General features: G+C 51.7%; 2 protein-coding genes across 2 annotated transcripts in view; both read left to right on the forward strand.

Annotated features, from left to right (window-relative positions):
• The window catches only part of LOC147645291 (uncharacterized), a 409,208-nt gene that overhangs the window by 339,220 nt on the left and 48,708 nt on the right, over window positions 1–21,280 (forward strand). The gene's annotated exons all lie outside the window — the stretch shown is intronic.
• LOC111922621 (uncharacterized) overlaps window positions 1–21,280 on the forward strand; it is an 813,543-nt gene that overhangs the window by 328,283 nt on the left and 463,980 nt on the right. The gene's annotated exons all lie outside the window — the stretch shown is intronic.

Below are 21,280 nucleotides of genomic sequence, written 5' to 3' on the forward strand. Positions count from 1 at the left end.
GCCCTGTGCAGCATCCCTGGGAGAGGTTGCTGGAGCAGCCCAGGCCCCACTGGGGCCCTCTCTCTGCCACAGCTGAAAGAATTGTAAAAGCAGTGGGGAAGAACTACAGCAGGCAGTGCCACAACTGTCCCTCAGGCCCTCCCTCCCTCCTGCCCACGTTCTGCTGGGACAGCTCTCCCATCCCATAGGGACAGAGCCAGGCTCTTTCAGGATACAGTGGAACCTTGCCCTCCCCCTCTGCCTATTCCCCACCATGGGCACCCCTTTGCAGCTGCTGCCAGGTTTTGGGGACCTGTCTCCCATGGAGGGACCCCAGCAGGACTGCTCAGTAGCCAAGTGCCCTGAGCCTGCTGGGGATAATTCCACTGGGCTGTGCCGGTCTTGTCCGGGCTGTGTCTGCACTGCCTAGCAGCAGAGATAGCAGCTCAAGCCTCAGCAGGGCTCAGGCCCAGGGGCACAGCAATTACCTCCTGGGACTGTGACTGTGCCTGGCATGGCCTCCCTTCCTGCAGCAGAGGCTGCCCATGAGCCACTGCTTCCTCCGGGAAACGCTGCCTTCAGCACAGCCTCTCCTTCCGTCTCTGGAGAAAGGAAGAGGGATACATGCATCAGGTGGGGCTGTTTGTTCCCCAACATGAAGGTGGCATCTTCAGGAGACAATAGTTGTCAAAGATATGGATAAGTTTCAGGAAGGCATCCAAACTTTGGAGCCAGGCCAGCCACATCTACCACAAGACTGGGAAACTGCAGGGGATTTCAGGGTGTGCATGGCCCATGGTGCAGTTTGGGCTCCCTGACAGCTGATGCCAAATGCCTTCCTGCAGAGGCTGGGGAGAAGCTGCAGCCAGGCCAGGCTGGGAAACAGCCCTGCAGGCTGTGAAAGCAGCAGAGGGGCAGCAAGGCTGCCATGGATCCCTTTCTGCTGTGCCAGGCACGGCGTGTCCAGATGTGCAGAGAAAGCCCCCGGCTGCTGAGTCTCAGGAGGAGGCTGAGGGACATGGACCCACCACGGCGTCTCTCCAGTTCACTCAGCCTCTTGTCTCCTGTAGGTTTGTTCCTCCCTCTAGGAGAACCTTAACAGAAAGTATTTCCATTTCAGATGAATGGATCCCACAGAACCAGGGCTCAGCCTGTGGGATCAGCAGGGACACACCACTCACCCCTGCGATGGGAGCTGGGCTTGCGTGCAGCAACCAGAAAAGGAGCTTGAAATGTCCTTGCTGCAGACACACCTGTAACTCAACAGCCACAGCAGCTTCTGTCACCTGCTTCCTGCCAGGGTGTCAGTGTTTATTCCTTGTTGGGACAGTGAGAACGTACCTGCATGGGGCTCCAGAGGCAGAAAATCTTCATGAAGCCAAGCTGCTGGAGAAGCCTTCCTACCACCCTCATCTGGAAGGAAGCACAGATCAGAACCATTCCATGGTGTGCTGGGACCCCCTTCTGTTTTAGGGAACTGGGCACTGCAAGGGGCTCAGGTAAGGCTGTGGGAGCCAGATGTCAATGGACATGGCCAAAGGTGCAGAGGGGCCTGGGGAGCTCTGGGCTGGCTCTGGTCACTCTCCACCCTCTTTGCAGGCCCTGTGCAACATCCCTGGAAGGGCAGTGGGACCAGCCCAGGGCCCCTGAGGCCTCTGTCCCTCCCACAGAGAAAACCCTCCCTAAAGCCCTGGGGAAAACCATCCCCAACACTTCCCAGGGAGAAGGGAGCACTGTCCTGGGAAAGGGGACTGAGGCTGCCGGCTCACCTGCTCGCCCTGCTCGCCACGGAGCAGCCTGGGCAGCCCTGTCAGGCAGGGCCACTGCCAGGAGGAGCAGGAGGAGGAGGTGCAGAGCAAAGGCCATGGTGCCTTGCCCACTGCCAGTCCTGCAGCTCTTGCTGCCACCACTGTCCTGACACCGCTGTCCCAATGTCAGCACCGCTGCTGCCGCCGCCGCCGCTGCCACAACAGTCGTGGTCAAGGACTGACTGCTCAGTCCTTGTGGTGCTGGGCAACCACGGGGCTCTGGGACCTCTGTGACCTCAGAGCCTGCTGTCACCTCAGCCTGCTGTCACCCCAGAGCCTTCTGTGACCTCATGGCCTTAGATGTCTGCCCCAAGTGTACTCCCATCTGTACTAGAGGACTGCTCTGACTGTGAATCTTTGACTTCATCAAAGGGTCATTGCTAAACAAAACCTTGGTTTTGCCTGCTGACATTGCTGGTCAGGCGCTGTCCCAGGAGATGCTCTTGATGGTTGCCTCTTTTCCTGGGCATGGCACTGGAGGAGGTCCAGGCCCAGGTGATGCCACTAATGGAAATGTGCCCTCATCCCAGGGACACTCAACACAGACTCCCCCAGCCCCTCGGGGCCCTGCCTCTGGTCACAGCAGCCCCTGCCTGGCTCCTGCCTGCCCACACCGTGGTCAGCCCTGCCTGCTCCTGGACATGGAGCTCAGCCAGGGCTGGTGCTGTGTGGGCTTTGCTGGTGGTACCAGCCAGACACTGGGGTGAGAGCTCCATGTCTTTATTGGAACAGAAGAGCTGTGCTGGGCCCTGCCCTGGCAGGAGGGACCCACCTTCAGTCCAGGCCACAGAGCAGGGCGGGTCCCTTCAGGGACACAGGGCCTTGCTTTGGGTGGTGGCAGCATCTGCACAGCAGCAAGCTGGTAATGCAGTGTCGTGGTTTTAAACCAGTAACTAACAAAAAAATGACTTCTTTTTTGCTGTGAGATACGGATTAGAACAAGAGCAAAACAGGCTTAAAACTTAAAAGGAATAAAGAAAGATTATTGACAAAAGATAAGAATAAGAACACCAGAATAAACTTCCAGAAAACTCTTTTTATCCCCTACTACCCACCATTCTTTTGTTCACATGACAACACAGAGACCAAAGAACCTTGGAACTTTGGTGTCCAGAACAGACCCTATTCTCGCTAGAGTCTTTTTATCAGTCTTTGTAGAGAAACAGAAGTCTCTTTCTGCTAATCTATGGAGTTTCTCACAAGAAAACTATTTCTGCTATAGTTTTCTATTGCCCTGATGTCAGCTGCCCAGAAATGCTGCTATCAGAGCTCACTCCTCCCATTTCACATCACTCTGAGGTGTGTATGGGCCATGAGTTTAGGGCATGGCATTTAAAGGATGAGTTATTCAAAGGCAAAAGTCTTCTTCATCTGTCTTTGTGAGCTCTACTGGAAAACAGTTTTCTCATTGGCTCTCAAGGCCTCAAATTTTCACTTCACCCTGTTCCAGCACCTCACCGCACCACAATCACTCTATATCCAAACATAGTAATAGAATACTAGTACTATATACTCTAGGAGTGGCTCAGAAGAAGGGGCTGCAATCCCCCAAGGCCTGGGCTGCTCCAGGCCGCTCCTGGTGCCTTGGGCTGTTGAAGGGGTGCCGGGGTGGCCTTTGTGACACAGGCACGGGGTGCCGGGGTGGCCTTTGTGACACAGGCACGGTGTGTCAGGGGCCGTGGTGACGCGGGACCTTGCGGTGCCCAAAGTCCATTGTGACATGGCACAGCCCCGCCCCGGCTGGGGGGTATATAAAGGGCTTGTGGGGCCTGGGTCAGTCCCAGGACAGTGGCTGTGTCCAGGTACCTGTGTGTGCCAGAGGACTGCAGGCACGGAGGAGGAGAAGGCGAAGCCCAAGTCCCAGCCCCCCAGGCCCTGGCTCGGCTCACAGAGAGCCCAGGCCTTGAGGGAGCAGCAGGAGGAGGATGAGAGGGCAAGCAGAGGGAGGAGAGGAGCCGTGGAGTCCTGCGCTGAGGAAGAGACAGAGCTCTGCCGAGGAGAAATGAACAAGTTCCAGCAAGGGACTCCAGGGGAAGCCTGCACTGAGCCACAGCTGTGCCCAGGAGAAGCCCAGAGCTGCCAGGAGCTCTCTGAGTGGGATGAAGGCCTTGAGCAAGAGCTGGTCCAAGTATGGGGGAGATACTGGCATTTCCGGGACTGGGATGAGGGCAGGGAGCAAGAGCCCTCCCCAGTTGTCTCCGAGTGGGGCGAGTGCAGGGAGCAGGAGCCGTGGCAGGCGGACAGCGATCACTGTCAGGAATTCTCAGATTGGGAAGAATCTCCTGAGCAGCGGCTGTCCCCAGGAGAAGGCACGAGCCGCCGGGCACTCTTGGACTGGGAAGCTTGCCGCAAGCAAGAGCTGTGCCAGGATGGCCAGGAGGTGACTGGAGGCAAAGCAAAGAGAAAATCCTCCAGGTCCAGCTGGGATGATGACAGTGATGGAGAGCTGGCTCAGGACAGCAGGGAATACTGCGACATCCTGTGCAGCCAGCTCAAGGCCTGGCAGCGGGAGGACGATGACTGGGATGAGGTGAGCGTCCTGGAGCTGCACGAGGAAGGAGAAGAGGCCAGGCAGCAGAGACTGGCAGATTTAGCCCAAGAGGGAATCCTGCTGCCTGTCCCTCGAGAAGCTTGGGTGGAGAGCCAGGAGCCCGAGCTGTGCCCACAAGAGCAACTCTGTGCCGGGCCTGGCCCTCTGGCAGCCCAAGCCACGGTGGAAGATGTCTCTTCTCCTGGGCAGCCGCTTCCCCACAGGAAAGGCTGCTCGCTCTTGAGGCGGGTGCTGCGGGCTCTGCAGGGGCTGCAGGGGCTGTTCCACTGCCCCTGCCTGGCGGCACAGCCACAGGATCAGCGCCCGCTGCCAGCAGTGCAGGGCTGCAGATGGCGGCTGCCCCGCGGCCTGCCCAGCGCCCCGAGGGAGCCGCACGGGCTGCCCCGGCCTGCGCTGGCCCTGCGGGCCGAGCCGGCCCCGGCTGCTCTGCGGCACCCCCAGGGCAGCTCCCCGAGGGCACACGGCAGCCCAAAGTGGCACCCAAAGGGGGACCCTCACTGCCGGGGCTCAGCGCCGCATCCTGGCCCATCGTCCGGCCGGGAAGGCACCTGGAAAGTCATCGGCTCCCAGCGGCAGCCTGGCACCGCCAGCGGCACCCCTGCACCGGGTCCCCGAGGGCCACAGCCACACGGCTCTTGGCCCTTTGCAGGGACACTGGCTCCAGCTCCTCCCTGCTGGACTCCAAGGCCATTTCCTCTCCTCAGGAAAGGACTCCATGCTGATCCTGGGGCACTTTGGCCATGAGGAATGGACACAGACAGGAGGTGTTGCTCCCAGGACACGACGGCGGCCTGCTGGACTGCAACACACACAATTCTAACAAAAGAAAAGAAAGTTGTGTTTAGGAAGTAGTAGTAGGAAAGAAAAAAACCCCAACACACCCCCCCCCCCCCCTCCCCAAACCTGCATAAGACCCTCCAGAAACCAAAAAATGATAAAGAATAAGAATAGGAATATTAGGAAGAAGAGGTAGAAGCTGAAGTAGATGAAGACATAGTAGTACTTAAAACATGGAAAATTAAGAATAAGAATAAAATGTTGGAGTCTGGAATACAGAGTGTGTGCCCTTGTTTCTGATACTTAGTTATAAGATCCAGTTATAAGTTCCCCCAGGCAGGGCAGGTCCCTGGGTGCTGCCCCTGGCCCAGATAGTTTTCAGATGGAAAAACTATCAGAGGTAAGCTTTTAGAAGACAAAATGTCTTCCCTGCTGACAGCACCGTAAGGAATAGCTGCAGGGCAGAGTTTTAAAAACAGAGGTTCTCTTGACCTCTCTACAGCCTTGCATGGTGCTCAGCATGATAGATCAGGGGAAAAAATATTATAGTGGTGTGGTAGCAGCCTCAGGGAGACAAAGAGTTACATTGTCCCACCCCAAACCCCTTGAGAAGGGCAGCCCAGGTGTTCTGATTGGGTTTGAGTCCCTGAGGGGCTCTCCCTTGGTGTGCTTCTACTGGTTTCTGACCCTGAACTCCACCCTCAAAGGTGGAAACCCTTGAGAGTTCTGTCCCTCAAAAACCCCTGCTGTGCCTCTGTTCGGGGCTCTCTGTTCTGGACCTGACTTTGTTCCCATGCTGAATAAATGGTTTCATGAACGGGAGCCCGTCTCGGTTGCTGTTTGATGCTGGTCCCCAGAATCCTGCTGCTTCCCTGGACGAGATCCTGGAGTTGCGGACTGCAACAGCAGGGTATTGGATGAAATACACAAATTGACACAGTGGGGGACGCAGGGTCTATGTGACCACTCCTTGAGGGAGAACATCTGCATAGGGGTTTATGATATAGCAAAGGCCATCACTCAGGGCTGTGTAACGTGTCAAAGGGTAAACCAACGAGTGATGACGAAACCTGTACCAGGGGGGAGGGAACTAGCGGAGAGACCCTTCTAAAATGTGCAAATTGATTTCACAGAAATGCCTCTAGCACAGGGATACAAACACCTGCTAGTGATCGTAGATCACCTGACCCATTGGCCAGAGGCTTTTCCCACTTGGAACGAAAGAGCGAGAGTAGTAGTCAAAATACTTTTGGAACATATTGTCCCCAGGTATGGGTTAATCAATAACATAGACTCGGACCAAGGCCCCCATTTCACTGCCCGTGTCCTCCAGGAAACCACTGAAGCCCTGGGGATAAAGTGGAGGTTACACACCCCATGGCATCCCCAGAGCTCCGGTCGGGTAGAACGGATGAATAAGACCATAAAAACGACCTTAACCAAGCTGACTCTGGAGACTAAATTAGATTGGATAAAATGTCTCCCTTTGGCTTTGTTGCAAATAAGCACCCAACCTCGAGCAGATTTAGGGGTATCCCCCTATGAAATGTTATTTGGACTCCCCTTCCTAATTACTCCTTACAGCACTGCCCAGTATACTGAAGGGGAAGAAACCTCAAGGAGGTATTTGGAAACTGTTGTTAAAACTTTAGAAAACCTCAGGAAAAAAGGGTATCTCCCTCAAATTCCTCCCTTTGAGGTAGACACACACCATATCAACCCTGGGGATTGGGTATTGGTAAAATCTTGGGCTAACTCTCCTCTCACTCCAAAGTTTGAAGGACCCTACCAAGTTCAACTCACCACACATACGGCTGTGAGAACCCGGGAAAAAGGGTGGACACACGTGACTCGAGTTAAAGGACCAGTGGCACCACCAGATGGGGAAGTAAACTCCGAAAAAGATCCCTCTAACTGGACTGTTGTCCCCAACACCAAGGACTTGAAAATAACCTAAAGAAGGAAACCCAGAGACTAAAGTCCCCAGTCAGGAACTGGAATTACAACAGTTGTTGTTAAGTGTTCTCTTGGCTGCAACATTTGTGGTTAAGTGTCTCTTTAAAGTTTGTGAACTAATGTTAAAGTGTTTTCCAGTTGTGCTTAACTTGTAACTATATTATTATTATTATTATTATTATTATTATTATTATTATTATCATTATTATCATTATTATTATTAATAATAATAATAATAATAATAATAATAATATTTTAAAAAGTAAAATAACCCTCCCCCCCTAATAAGGCTTCAATTTCCTAGCCAAGACTATATCCCTCCCTGGGCAGCTTTTCCCAAGACCAAAAACGACAACAGTAAAAAGGAGAAGGACAAAAAAATAAATCTGTAAGCCTTGGACACAGACACCCAAAAGAGTGTGAGGAAAACCCCAAGAGGCAAGACCAGGGGAGATCAAACATGGTTCCTGCTGGACTCTTGGGAGTCACGGACCAGAGGGAGCCTAAAAGGATCATCACAAGGCTCATGGTAGGTCTGGTGATAGCAATGCACCTCACCAATGCCATGGGGACAGACTCTTGCATGAAATGTTATTATCCCTTGTATGATGGGGAAAATCTAGGGTCCCTGGTAAGGGTCCACACAAATTTGAGTCCTTCTTGTTATAACAAATCACAATTAGAAGAATGCCAAGAAAACGGAAAAACATATTGGATTACCAGAAATACGGTCACTTTTAGAGAACGTCTTTTGGGAGACTGTCCCATGAGGGATACTTGGCTGTGCTTTGAAAAGAACGAACCAGTAAAAGGTGAACCTGATGTGGTGAAGGAGAAAAGAGTGGACATGAGCGTGGGAAATGAAGAATGGGAAAATTTGAGTGGGAAGAACTTGTTCATTGATTTAGTTGAAAACATCAGCAAGAAATTAAATATAACTGATTGTTGGGTATGTGGGAGTACTAAAATGTCTGATATTTGGCCCTGGGAGGGAATTAGCTTGAAACCTTGAGACATTCTAAGCATAAAATGAACTGGGGAAGGCCAAAGAACACCAGGGTATAGGAGAAGAGAAAAATGGGAATTAAAGGCTAAGGTAATTGGGGAAGACTGTATTCTACAAATTGGAAAAAGATATAGAACCCTGGTGGGGCAGATGGCATGCAGAAGATATAACGAAGAATCTAGGAACTAAATGGGTCCCCCAAGAGCCCAACCTAAGATATTGATCCTTAGAGAAGAGGGAAAAAGGGTGCATTCATCACAAAGGATATAACCTTTACGAATGTGCAGAAAAAGGGATCAATCCCTTCTGGGGAATTAGAAGCCTATCAAAGCATTGGGAGTACCCCTATGAAGACAGGGAGGGTTTTTGGGAAGCCCTAGATGATTTCTTTTGGATCTGTGAGGATGCAGCTTATACACATCTACCAGGAGACTGGTCAGGTAGCTGCACGATTGGGGTGATAAAGCCAGCTTTCTTCCTGCTCCCAAAACAAGCTGGCTCAGAACTTGGAGTACCAGCATATGACAACCTAAAGAGGCCCCTAAAAAGGAAGAAGAGGAGTGTAATAAGCACAGGAGGGACCCAGAATTGGAAAGGAATAGTCTGGACCCTGGAGGAAATAATAAGAACTTATGGGCCAGCGACCTGGGCCCAGGATGGGTCCTGGGGATATAGGACCCCAATATACATGTTAAACAGAATAATCAGGCTCCAAGCTGTAATTGAAATAACATCAAACAAAACAGCCCTGGCTCTTGATCATGTAAGTGACCAACTCTCCCAGACCTGATGTACCTGGTGTACCAACTCCGACTGGCAGTAGATTACCTTCTCGCTGATGAGGGGGGAATCTGTGGGAAGTTCAACACATCTGAATGCTGCCTAGAAATAGATGATAAAAGTGAAGTAATCTGGAACATTTCTAAAGAGATCAGAAAAATCTCCTACGTAGGGAACCAAGAATGGACACCGATCCTGAATACTGATTGATGGGATAGTTTCTGGTCCTTTAAGGGCTGGTGGGAAAAGGTGGCATTCATTGGTATAGCGGGACTAGCAGGACTGTTATTTCTTCCCTGCGTCATCCCGTGTTTGATCAGAATGATTACCTCAGTAATACAGTCTAGCAGCACGATCTACAACTCGTTAGAAATAACCCAAGAGAAGGGAAAAACTAAGATCCTAATGTTAGAAAGTTCAGAGCTGAAAGAAGCAAAAAGGGTATATGACCAATACCAAAGACTAAAGAAGTTTCACTACCAGGAGCCTGAAACAACAAGTAGACGCAGGCTGATGCCTGGTCAAATTAAAAGAGGGGGGATATTGTTATAAATAAAAATCCCAATGTTCAAATTATATGTTCCTGTTTCAATCCCAGTTCAGGTCCCTGGATAAGGGGTTTTGGTGTTGTAAGTCCCAAAAGGGTTCACTGTCAAGAAGTTTGTACTTGTTTTATCCTTGCATTTGTATCCCCATCCCTTACCCCCTCCCAACCCGTCGGGCAATTTAGCCGCTGCTGCCCAGGATGAACTTCCCCATTTCCCATAAAGACTTGCACATGGGTGCATATTAAAATCATATTACCACCTGGGAGCAAAGACAGCCCTGGACAACGAGCCACGCTCAGGGAACATCTGGAGGACCCCACTGTGGAGGCAGCGGGGACCTGGGGAGACTGGGTGTGCCAATCCCAGTCCAGCAAGCTGGTTGCCATGACCTGGGCAGGACTTGAGAGGGAAGACACCCCTAGACCTTCGAGCCTGAGACAGAGTCTCTGGGCGATCCTGGCGAGGATAGAGGCTCTGGTCCTGGTGACAGTGGATGATGACAGGCCTGTGTGATCCTCCTCCTCGACATCGACCACAGGGAGCAGCGGCGGCGTGCACCCCGAGTCCCCACCTCTAGGCCCAGTTCTCTCTAATAAAGGCTTGTTAATTGGAGCAGAAGGTCTCCTGGCCCTTTAATTCACCGCACCTGCAGTGCCGGGGGAGGAGGCACAGCTGGGAGGAGGGAGGGGTGGGGGGAAGCTGGTTTTAGGGCTATTAATTTACTTCTCACAATCCTTCTCTAGTTTTTGGAATTTTCTGCCAGAAATCTCTCTCCTCCCCCACTCATCCACAGGGATTTGGGGCAGTTTTCCCTTTTTGGGAGAAATCCGAGCGATGCACTGAGGCACCTAATTAGAGGTGGGAGAAGTGAGGCTCCAGGGCTTCCCGCTGAGCCGGAGCCACCGAACACCCAGGGCAGGGAAAGGCGGGCCGGGAGCTGCGGAGAACTTTGTTTGTGTTGGGAGCTCAATGGCGGCTCGGGCCGGGCCCGTTCCAAGCCTGTTCCTCATCTCCGCCCTTCCCCTCACACAGCCCGGGGGGCCCTGAGAGCGCGGGGCGGGGCTGTGCCGTGTGCAGAGCCCGCCGCTGGCTGCGATTGGCTGCTGCTGCCGTCACTCGTGGCTCTGGCGATCGCTGATTGGGCAGAGCGGGGACAAGCCCGGCCCCGCTGGCGCCCCCAGGGCGGCCGTGGGGCAAGAGAGCCGCCATTGCTGGAGCGTCTGTGCGGGCCCGGCAGCGGCGGCAGCGGCCGGAGCCCGGTGAGGCGGCGGCGGAGCTCGGAGGCGGCCCCGGCCATCGCAGGTGGGAGCCGCGCTCGGTTCTGCGGGGGCTCGGGGCTCGCTGCGGGCCCGGGAGGGGGCGGCAGGGGGCTGTGGCGGGTGGCTTGTGCCGTGGCCGGCCCGTGTTGGCCCTGGCGTGAGGGCGCTGCGGGAGCGGCTGCCCGCGGTCTCCTTCCCGCTGGGGCCTCGGCAGGAGCCGGTGCCGGAGCAGCGCTGGCTCGTCCCGCTTCGTGTCGGTAGCCCGGAGGTGGCTGCGCTGTGCCCGGGGCTGGGCGGGAAAATTCCCGGCGCCAGAGGTTTGTGTGGCCAAAGGAGCCCGAGGAGCGGTGTGAGAGTGACTTTATTGCTGCCCAAAGGGAGAGGCCGTGGGGCATTTGCCGTGCGCTCTCTCCAGCTGCTGGAGGACGCGGCCTCGTTTTTGTCCTGATTTTCCCGGCCGCGTGTCCCTGTCCCTTTCCCCACTGGCGGAGGTGCTTGGAAGGTTCAGACTTCCCGGTCTGCCTCCTGCATGTCCCGGTTAATATGTACCCACCACTGTTGTATAACATCCGATATTGATGGCTCTGTTAAGTCTTTGTTCTTTTGGAAGTTCAGGAATTTAGCGGGACTTTGTCAGAGCAGCGGTCCTTGTCAATTGGTAACATTTTCTGAAACTGAGGCTTTCTCCCATTGCTTCCTTATGTGCAAGTCCGTGGCCCTATCTGCAAGCAGATTCACTCATTGGCTCTGTTTTTTCTTCCTGGTTGTTCTTTGATTTTGGGATTGCTCTCGGTGCCCTCATTCTCTGTCCTTTTGTAGCCGTTTGTGGCTCAGGAGGCCTGGCTGCCCCCTGCATCCCCTTGCTCAGCTGCTGAATGAGCTGCACTCAGCAAGGTGTGTGTATGGTGAAAAGATGAGAGTTGCTGTAGAATGTAAGAGGAGAAACTGCATTAGTTTAACCCATGGTCTGCCAGGGAACCACAAAAAAGTTGCCCATGTCCATCCTTTCCACATTTGGACCGGTACATGAGGTGCTTTCTTCTATACTTTGTTATCTGTTTCTCCACTTTTCCTTTGTGATCTGTTTGCCAACAGCAGTTTGAGTCATTTAACTTTCCACAAACTCTGCGTCCTTTTCCTGCTAAAAGATAATCTGACCCCATCCCATGGTGAAATGTTGTGTTCCTCCTCTGAGCGGATTGGTTGTGAAGGAAGTCAGGAACTGGAGCTGTCTGGTTGGGTATTATTTTGAAGACATCCTGTAATCTAATTATGCCATGGAAATGATAAATTAGTTCTCTGGCTCCTGATATGAATTCATTAGGGTTCCCAGGGCCTGGTCCATGGTGTTGCAGGATTTGTTCTGGTGGCTGTTCATCTTTTCCCCATTTTTGGGTGCTCTCTCCAGCCAGGGCTGCATCAATTTTTTGCTTTTCTCTAATTAAATCAGCACATACTTGGATTCCCAACTGAATTCCCTTGGGGTAGCAAAAAAACCCCAGTGCTCTAATTCACCCTATATAACATAGAAAGTGAGGGCACAAGTTGGGGTGGGGAGTGGGATGATTCCCCCCCCCTTTTTTATAGTGAAGTTTTCACAACATTCTCCATTTGCTGTTTTCCTTTGCAGCTTAACCAATTTCTGCTGCAGTCAGATATCCTCACCATGGGCTCTGCCTTTAGCTGTGCAAATTCCCCTTGTGCCCCCAGGCAGAGCTTGGGGTGAGGGGCAGAGGAATTCAGCCCAATTCCTCCCCCAAGCAGGAAGACCCTGGTACATTGTCCAGGCTTTGCCCCAGGGGTGTTAATTTGCATTTCTAAAGCTCCTCTGCTGGCTGCCTGGAATGAAGCTTCTCTTCCAGGGCAGCCATGGGATGACTCACATGGAGAACACCCCCCCCCCCCCCTTACAATTTTTTTATTTTTTTTTTTAATACAATTTTCTATTAACTGTTTAGCTTTTAAAGGGCCTCTTTTCAAACTCTTCTACTTTTCAAAATGCAGCTTAAAGGTGAACATGGAAAAACCCATACCATAATGTTGCCATCACTAAGAGCCATGCACAAATATAAAAACAAAAATTAGAAAGAAATCAAGTATTTTCTTTTTCTTCTCTTCTGACTAAAAACTGATTCTCACACCCCTGGCCCAAACAGAACTGACAACAGAAAAGTAGAATTATTACGAAAAATTCTTCTAATGGTGTAATCCATTCACTGAAACTGTGAAAAGCAGAAACTCTCCAACAATGTCTTTAGAGAAATAAAGCATGACTTGATTCTGAACAGAATCATTTCAACCACACACAGTCTGCATGTGCAGAGAAAATCATTCCATGACATGTGAGTTTTACTAGATGTTTCCTAAACTTTATTCAGTCTGAACCCATAGAAATTCATTGGTTTAGTGTTCATTGTTTCCAAGTTGTGGAGTCCTTAGTGTTTGGTTTCCTGTTGCACCGGGATTTCTGTGTCTCTGATGTGAATTAGGTCTGCACTCCTGGATTTCCTGCTCAGCCTTTTCCAGACCCCCTTGGATCCCCATTCCTGGGCCCTGGGACCCCCCCGCATCTCCTTCCCCAGCTCCGGGACCCCCTGCACCCCCTTCTCCTGCACCAACAGCGCCCTGCACCCCCTTTCCCGGGGATCCTCCCCTGGCAGCCCCTGGATCCCCCGGTTCCGTCAGCCCGGGGACCCCCGGAGCCCCATTCCCGGCCATCCCGGGGCACCGCACCCCCAGGCCTCCCTTTCCAGGGAAAGCCGAGCTGGGCACGGGGCTCTCCAGCCGCTCTGGCGTTTCTGATCACCCAAAGGAGAGGGAGAGAGGAGCAGAGAGAGAAGGAGATCGGGAATCGGGGCTCGGGCTCCCAGCGCCCGCTCCTGCTCCGCCGGGGCTGGGGAGCCGCAGCCGCAGGAAAAATGGGATCCGCGGATGCCGGGGCTTCCCCCGCTTTGGGCCGAAGCCGGCGGGTTCCAGGCAGAGTTTGGGCGCAGGGCCCGGGAGTTCAGCCCAGTTTGTCCCGGGGGTCCCGCAGTGCGCGGCCGAGGAGGGTCCCGGGGGATCCCGGGAGGGGATCCAGGGGAATTCCCTGGAATTGCCCCGTCCCCTCCCCCCGCGCTCCCTCGGGCACTTTCGCTTCCGCCTTGGCCGCCCTGCGCCGCCGGGATCTGCCCGGCGACCGGTGACGTCACTGCAGCCTCGGGCTGCCACTGGCGGGCAGCAAAGAGCGGAGCCAATGGCGGGGCCAGCGGGGAGCTGCAGATGCTGCAGCAGCGGCACAGCCAGAGCGGGGCTGAGCGGGGGGAGCCGGGGCTGGGGGATCTGTGGGGCTGCGATGGCAACTGTGGCACCGCCATGGGGATCCCTGAGATCCAGGCTGAGGGATTAACAAATTCCCTGGCTCACAGCTGCAGGGAATGTCTCCAGAAATATGTCAGATATGGACGGGAGGCGCTGGAGTGTAAAGGTGGGGAGGGCAGAAATCCCATTGGAATATGGGAATGGGAATGTGGGATTTCAGTAGGCAAAATTTGGGAATGTGGGAATTCCCATGGAAATTCCATGGATGGATCTCAGACATCATCCCATTCCCACGGGACCTCCATGGATGGATCCCGCTGCTGTCCCATTCCCATGGGAATTCTGTGTATGGATCTCACTGCCATGCCATTCCCTTAGAATTCCATGGGCAGATCTCCCCATCCCACTGCCATGAGAGCCCCAATCCGGTTCCCCTCCAAACCCATCCTGGGGATCACCCTGGTCCTTGCCCTCCCCACCCCCCACAAGACTCCTGGGGGTCCCCCCCAGGACCCATCCAGCCCCCCTAAACTCTTCCTGGGTCCCTTCTCATCCCCCGATAACTGGAATTCCTGGAAGTCCCCCTGTATCCCCTCCCCCACGACTTTGGGGGTCCCACCCAACCTGTCCGTGCACCCCCAGATTTCTTCCACAGCCCCCCTGTGATGGTGGAGGGTGGGGGCCGAGTGCTGGTGCCCCCCTGCCTGCAGCAGATCCAGCGGTGAGGGCAGTTCTGGGGGGTCCCTCAGCATTTGGGGTCCCTGGGATTTGGGGTGACCCCCTGGGCCCCCCAGGCTCTCCCTGAACACGCTGACGCTGCCCGTGCGCTGTGAGAAGGTTCAAACCCGGCACGGGGTCCCCAGCACTGCCACCCGCATTGCCCAGGTACCCCCAAACCTGCCGAGAACCCCCAAAGCCCCCGGGACACCCCAACCTCTCTTGGATCTTAAACACAGACCAGGATGCTCCAAAAACTCCCAAAAAACCGCAAAACCCCATACAGACATTGAGAAGGTTCATACCTGTCATGGGGTCCCCATGTCCATCACCAGCAGCTACCCCAAAACAGCCTTGAGATCCCAAATTTCATCCGTGGGATCGCCCAAATTCCCTCATCAGGACCCCTGTAAACCCCCTTGGGAACCCCCCAAAAATCACCGTGGCCCCAAAACCACCCAGAACTTCCGAAAACCCCCCAGGAAACGCTCACAAAGGTTTATACCCAGCATGAGGACCCCATCACCTTCATTGGCATCACCCAGGTACCCCCAACCCCTCCCGGGACCCCCAACCCCTCCCGGGCTCCACTGCCGGAACCAACGGGAGCGGTGTTGCCCTTTTAAGAGGAGTTACAGTGGGACCCGACAACACCGGGGGCCCTTAAAGCGGCCATGGTAGAGAGAACCCCCAAAATCCACCCTGGGGGACAAAACATCCCCTACAGGGGCTTGGGGTGGGGACACCCCTAAAAATGTCACTTAAAGCCGTCATGATCCCCCCTCAAAAGGGGCTTGTGGGGCAGCGGCTGCACAAACACCCTAAAATGGGGAGGAAAAAACACCCCTGTAGTGGTGGGATCCCCCCAAAAAACCTGAAAAAGAGAAAAACTCCTCTTGAGAAGGGCCTGAAGACCCTGAAGGGCCCTGGAAGAGGGACAAGATCCCCTCCTGTGCTGGGGCCTCCCCGAGCCGGGAACTCTCCCGTTCCTGCACTCGGGGGAGCCCCGAACGACGGCGGCTCCTGGGCTGAGCCCCCCTCAGCCGGGGCTGCGGGGGGAACTGGGGGGGCTGGGACGGGGCTTGGGGCTCCTGGGGTGAACTGGGGGACCCTCAGTGCTCCCACCTCCCCCTGTTCCCCTGTCCCGCCCCGTTCCCATAGTTCCCCCAAAGCTCCGCTGCCCCCAGCTCGGTTTGGGGGGGACCCAGCCCTTTCCCATCGTGTCCCGGCCCGGCCCCGCTCACCCGAGGGCTCCGAACCACGCCCAGGGACAGAGGAGGGACAGAGGGGGAGGAAGAGGAGGAGGAAGAGGAGGAGCAGGAGGAGGAAGAGCTGGAGCAGGCAGAGGAGGCTCCACCTGCGCTCCCCGCTCTCTGCATCTGCAGCTCCTTCGGGACCATCGCCCCCCATCCCGCAGGTGCCCGGGGAGGGGGAGCTCGCCCCAAATCCCCCGGGGCTCCCTGGCTTTGGGGTTTTTGGGGGGGATGTTTGGGGATGGCAGGGCTCCAGAGCCGAGCCGCAGATGCCCCTCGGGGGCACCCCGGGGGTCCCCGGGAGGTGTTTTTGGGGGCTCCCGGTGGCGGTGGCGGCAGAGCCCCGGCAAAGGGGCCGGGGGGTTGCAGGTCCGGCGTGGCCGGGAAAGGGGTTCGGGGCTCCCGGTGCCGGCAGTGGCTGCTCCCAGCATGAGCCCAGTTGCTCTCCCCGTGTGGTTTCAGTTTCCTCGGCAGCAGGAAGAGCCCAGTCTCTCCCAGTCATTCCCCATTAGGGTACAACTTGTCTCCATTTTTCCCAAATGTTATCCCCATTTTCCCACATTTTTATCCCATTTATCCCAAATTTTTCCTGTTTTATCCCGTTTCTATCCAATTTTTTCCCATTTTTCCTCATTTATCCCATTTTCATATATTTTTTCCCCACTATTATCCTATTTTTTTATTTTTCCCTAGTTTTCACCCATTTTTCTTCTTTTTTCCTCCATTTCCCCCCTTTTTAACTCATTTTTCCTCATTTTTTTCTTATTTTTTCTGATTTTTTTTCTATTTTTTCCTGCATTTTTACTCCATTTTTTCTCCATGTTGTCCTAATTTTTCCCTTTTTTTTTCCATTTTTAATCTATTTTTTCCCCATTTCTCCATTTTACCCTCTTTTTGCTCCATTTTCCCCCAGTTTTTTCCCCATGTTCTCTCCTGTTTTCCCCATTTTCTTCCATTTTTCTCCCACTTTCACTTCATTTTTACCATTTTTATTCCCATTTTCCCTTCATTTTTCTCCCAGTTTCCCTCATTTTTTTTCCCCATTTTTATCCTGGTTTTATCTCGTTCTTCCATCATTTTATCTCCATCTTCTTCCATTCCTTTCTCCCATTTTTCCCAATTTTTCCTTCATTTCTATCCCATTTTTCCCTAATTTTATCCCATTTTTTCCCTATTATTTTCCCATGTTGGCTCCAATTTCCCCCATTTTTCCTCCATTTCCATCCTAATTTTCCCTATTTCCCCCTAATCTTTTCCATTTAATTATTCAAAAAAATTAATATTTTCGCGGGAAAAAAGGGTGCTTTGGGGGCAAAACTCCATGAATTTGAATCACAGCTTTCTCGTGATTTTTCCATGATTTTTCTGTGATTTCTGCATGATTTCCAGCCAGAAGGAGGCGTGGGATTCATCTGAACATTCTGGAAGCTGGAATAGGACCAGGCCATCAACCTTCCCAAAAATCTGGACCAGCTCATCCGCAATTCCACCTTTCCCACTCCCCGGATTCCCAGGTCTGGAAATTCTTCTACAACCTCCCAGGTAGGCAATTCCCAAAATTTCATGGAAAAATGGGATAGGGGGATTTCATCCTGGATTTTTCCTGATTTTCCCCAATCTTTTTCTCTCCTTTTTTTTTTTTTTTTCTTTTTTTTTTCTTATTTTTCCCTTATTTTTCCATGAATTTTTCCCAGTTTTTTCACCATTTTTTTCCTGATTTTTTTGTTTTTCTTGATTTTTCCCTCTTCTCAAAATTTTTTGTCTTTTCCCCAACTTTTTCTCTAATTTTTCCATAATTTTTCTGTTTTTTCCCATTTTTTCCCAATTTTTTCCCCTTGTTTTTCCCATTTTTTTCCCTGATTTTCCCCCAATTTTTTTCATTTTTTTTTCTTATTTTTTTCTCTGATTTTTTTCCAGGTTTTATTCCCTTTTTCTTATTTTTCCTCATTTGTCACAATTTTTTTCACAATTTTTTTCACATATTTTCCAATTTTTTTTCCTGATTTTTCCCTCTGATTTGTCCAAATATTTCCCTTTTTTCCTAATTTTTCCTGATTTTTTCCTGTTTGTTTCCTTGATATTTCCTAGTTTTTTCCCAATTTTTTTCCCAATTTTACAAAGTTTTTTTCCCCACTTTCTTGTACTCTTTTTTCTTTTTTCCCTTGATTTTTCCCATTTTTTTCCCAGTCTTCTTCCTCTTTCTTTTCCTGATTTTTCCCTGTTTTTTCCCAAATTTTTTCCTAAATTTTTTTTTTGATTTTCCCCCACTTTTTCCTGATTTTCCCTCTTCTTTTTGCAATTTCTTCCTGGTTATTCCCCATTTTTTTTCACAATTTGTCCCTGATTTTTCCCTGTATTTCCTAATTTTTTTACTGATTTTTCCTGATTTTTTCCAGGTTTCTTCCCTCTCTTTTCTTGATTTTACCCAATATTTCCTTAATATTTTTCCAGATTTTCCCCATTTTTTCCAGCTTTTTCCAGATTTTTTTTATAATTTTTTTTATGATTTTTTTCATTATTTTTTTATTTTTCTGATTTTTTTTTTCATTTTTTTCCCATTTTTTCCTTAAACTTTTTCTTGATTTTTGTGCTTTTTCCTGTTTTAATCCCATTTTTTTCCCTGATTTTTCCCTTTTCCTTTCCCTAATCTTTCCGGTTTTTCCCAATTCTTTCCTGATTTTTTTCATTGTTTTTTTTTTCTGATTTTCCCAGATTTTTTTATCCTTTTCCTGTTTGTTTCCCTGATTTTCCGCTGATTCTCTTTTTTTTTCCACATTTTTTCTCTGATTTTTTCCGAATTATTTTCCAGATTTTTTTGCAATTTTTTCTCAAATATTTCTGGTTTTTCCTTCATTTTTCCAATATTTTCCCAATTTTTCCTGATTTTTCCCAGGGTCTTTTTGGTTTTCTTTTCCTGATATTTTCCCTGATTTCTCACAATTTTTCACAATTTTTTTCATGTATTTCCCATTTTTTCCTGATTCTTCTCTCTTCCTTTCCCAAATTTTTTCTGGCTTTTTCCCAATTTCTTCTCAAATTTCCCTAGTTTTTACCTGATTTTTCCTGGTTTTTTTCCTATTACTTTTCAGATTTATTCCTCTTTCTTTTCTGGATTTTCCCCAATTTTTCCAAGTTCTTTCCCAGTTTTTTTCCTGATTTCCCAAATATTCTTTCCAATTTTCCCTGGTTTTTCATGATTTTTCCTTCTTTTCCTATTTTTTCTGATTTTTTCCCCATTTTTTCTGACTTTTCCTGATTTTTCCCAGATTTTTTCCACTTTCTTTTCCTGATTTTTCCCCAATTTTTTCACATTTTTTTCCATAAGTTTGCTCTTTTTTTCCCCCAAACTTTTCCTGGTTTTCCCCAATTTTTTTGTCAGATTTTCTTCTGTTTTTCCCAAATTTTTCCCAATTTTTTCCTGATTTTTCCCTGATTTTTTTGGATTTCACCCTGATATTTTTGGGTTTTCCCCGAATTTTCCCTTCCATTTTCCTTGAATTTATCCTGGGCTTTTTTCCATTTCTTCCCCAATTTTCCAGTTTCCTTCACACTCCCAGTCTCATCCCAGTCACAATCTAATCCCAGTAACACCCAGTCTGATCCCAGTCACTCCCAGTCTAATCCCAGTCACTCCCAGGATGAGGCCAGTGGCCCCCAGTTGCTCCCTGGCAGTGCCAGTGTGACCCCAGTAGCCTCCAGTGTGATCCCTGGGACTCCCTGTCTCTCCCAGTATATCCCAGTCAGCCCCAGCACGCTCCCAGTCATTCCCAGCTCCTCCCAGTTGCTCTCAGCATGATCCCAGTTGTTCCCAGCCACTCCCAGTCAATCCCAGTATGATTCCAGTCACCCTCAGTGGGATCCCAGTCTCAGCCAGCAGGGACCCAGCTGCTCTCACTGTGATCCCAGTATGATCCCAGTTGAGTATGATCCCAGAATTGTTGCAATTCTTCCCAGTTCCTCCTGGTATGATCCCAGTTGTCCCTGGAATAGTCCCAGTCCATCTCAGCACGGTCCCACTCACTCCCAGTTGCCCCCAGTGTCGTTCCAGCTGTTCCCAGTATGGTCACAGACACTCCCAGTATATCCCAGCTGCCCGCAGCATGCTTGTGCTCATTCCCAGTCATTCCCAGTTGCCCCAGTAAGGTTCCAGTTACCCCAGTCCAAACCAGTCCCTGCCAGTGCTGCCACTCCTGGGATCCCCCAGCCCTCTCTGCGTTCCCCGGTCCCACATCTCCCCAGAGGAGCCCCAAGGGCTGGCAGTCCCCAGCCAGGGTTCCCAGCCAGCCCCAGGTTGGATCTGCAGCCCCCAATTTTCCCAGTTTCCCTCTCCTTTTCCCCGGGCCGGGTTCCCCCCGTCCCCAGCGGGTGGGAGCAGCGGAGAGCCCCGCGCTGCCCATCCCGACCTGTCCCGGCTCCATCCCTGCTCCTGCCGTGGGCTGTGAGGGGTTTGGGAACGGGGCACCGAGGGTGTCGCTGCTCCTGGGGGAGGAGGAGGAGGGATGGAAGATGAGGGATGAAGGAGAGAGAGAAGGGATGGAAGTAGCAGATGGAGCTGGTGTTACGGAGAGGGAGGAGGAGGGATGGAAGAGGAGTAAGAGGAAGAGGAAGGACAAAGGAGGATCAGGGTAAGGAGAAGGAACCATGAGGTTGAGCACTCCCTGAATTCACACCCCCATCCTAGAGGTGACTGGGGAGGGGGAGCTTGGCCCAGATATCTAGGGAGGACCCTGGGTTGAGTTTTTTTGGGGGGATGTTTGGAGAATTAATAGTTCCAAAGCTGAGCGGAAAATGCCCATTGGGGCAACATTGGGGGTTCCCAGTGGCAGCTGCTGGCAGAGGCAGCCTGGAGGAGCAGAGCTCTGTGACCCACAGGACCCCAAAGTGGGGAGCCCAGAGAGGGGGAGCGCCACGATTCATGGAACCCTCAACAGCCTGGAGAGCGGCAGCAGGGAGTCCTTGGACCCCCTGCACCCTAAAGCAGAGAATAAAAGGAGAAGCGACACTGGAACCCCACCCCCGCCCTCCCCATCTCTAAGTGTTGAGGTGAATATGGGGAAAATTTTCGGATCCCTGGGAAACCCAGCAGCCTGAGGAGGGCAGGGACCGAGTGGATGGGGGACCCCAAGTACAAGAGTGAAGCCCAGCAGGTGGGACAGGGGGGAACCCCTGAACACCAAAGAGGAAAGACCAGAGATGGGGAACTCCTTGGAGGCATTTTCAGGGCTGACTGGGAGGTTGTTTATGGACTCCAGATGTCCGGTGACTTCTAGAGATGGGCAGAAGGAATCTAACCCAACGTTCTTGTGCATTGTATTTTTCCCCAAACCAGGATTTCCCATTCCCAAA

The sequence above is a fragment of the Cyanistes caeruleus genome, unplaced genomic scaffold, assembly GCF_971803275.1.
Source record: "Cyanistes caeruleus unplaced genomic scaffold, bCyaCae1.hap1.1 HAP1_SUPER_30, whole genome shotgun sequence".
Taxonomy (NCBI): Eukaryota; Metazoa; Chordata; class Aves; order Passeriformes; family Paridae; genus Cyanistes; species Cyanistes caeruleus.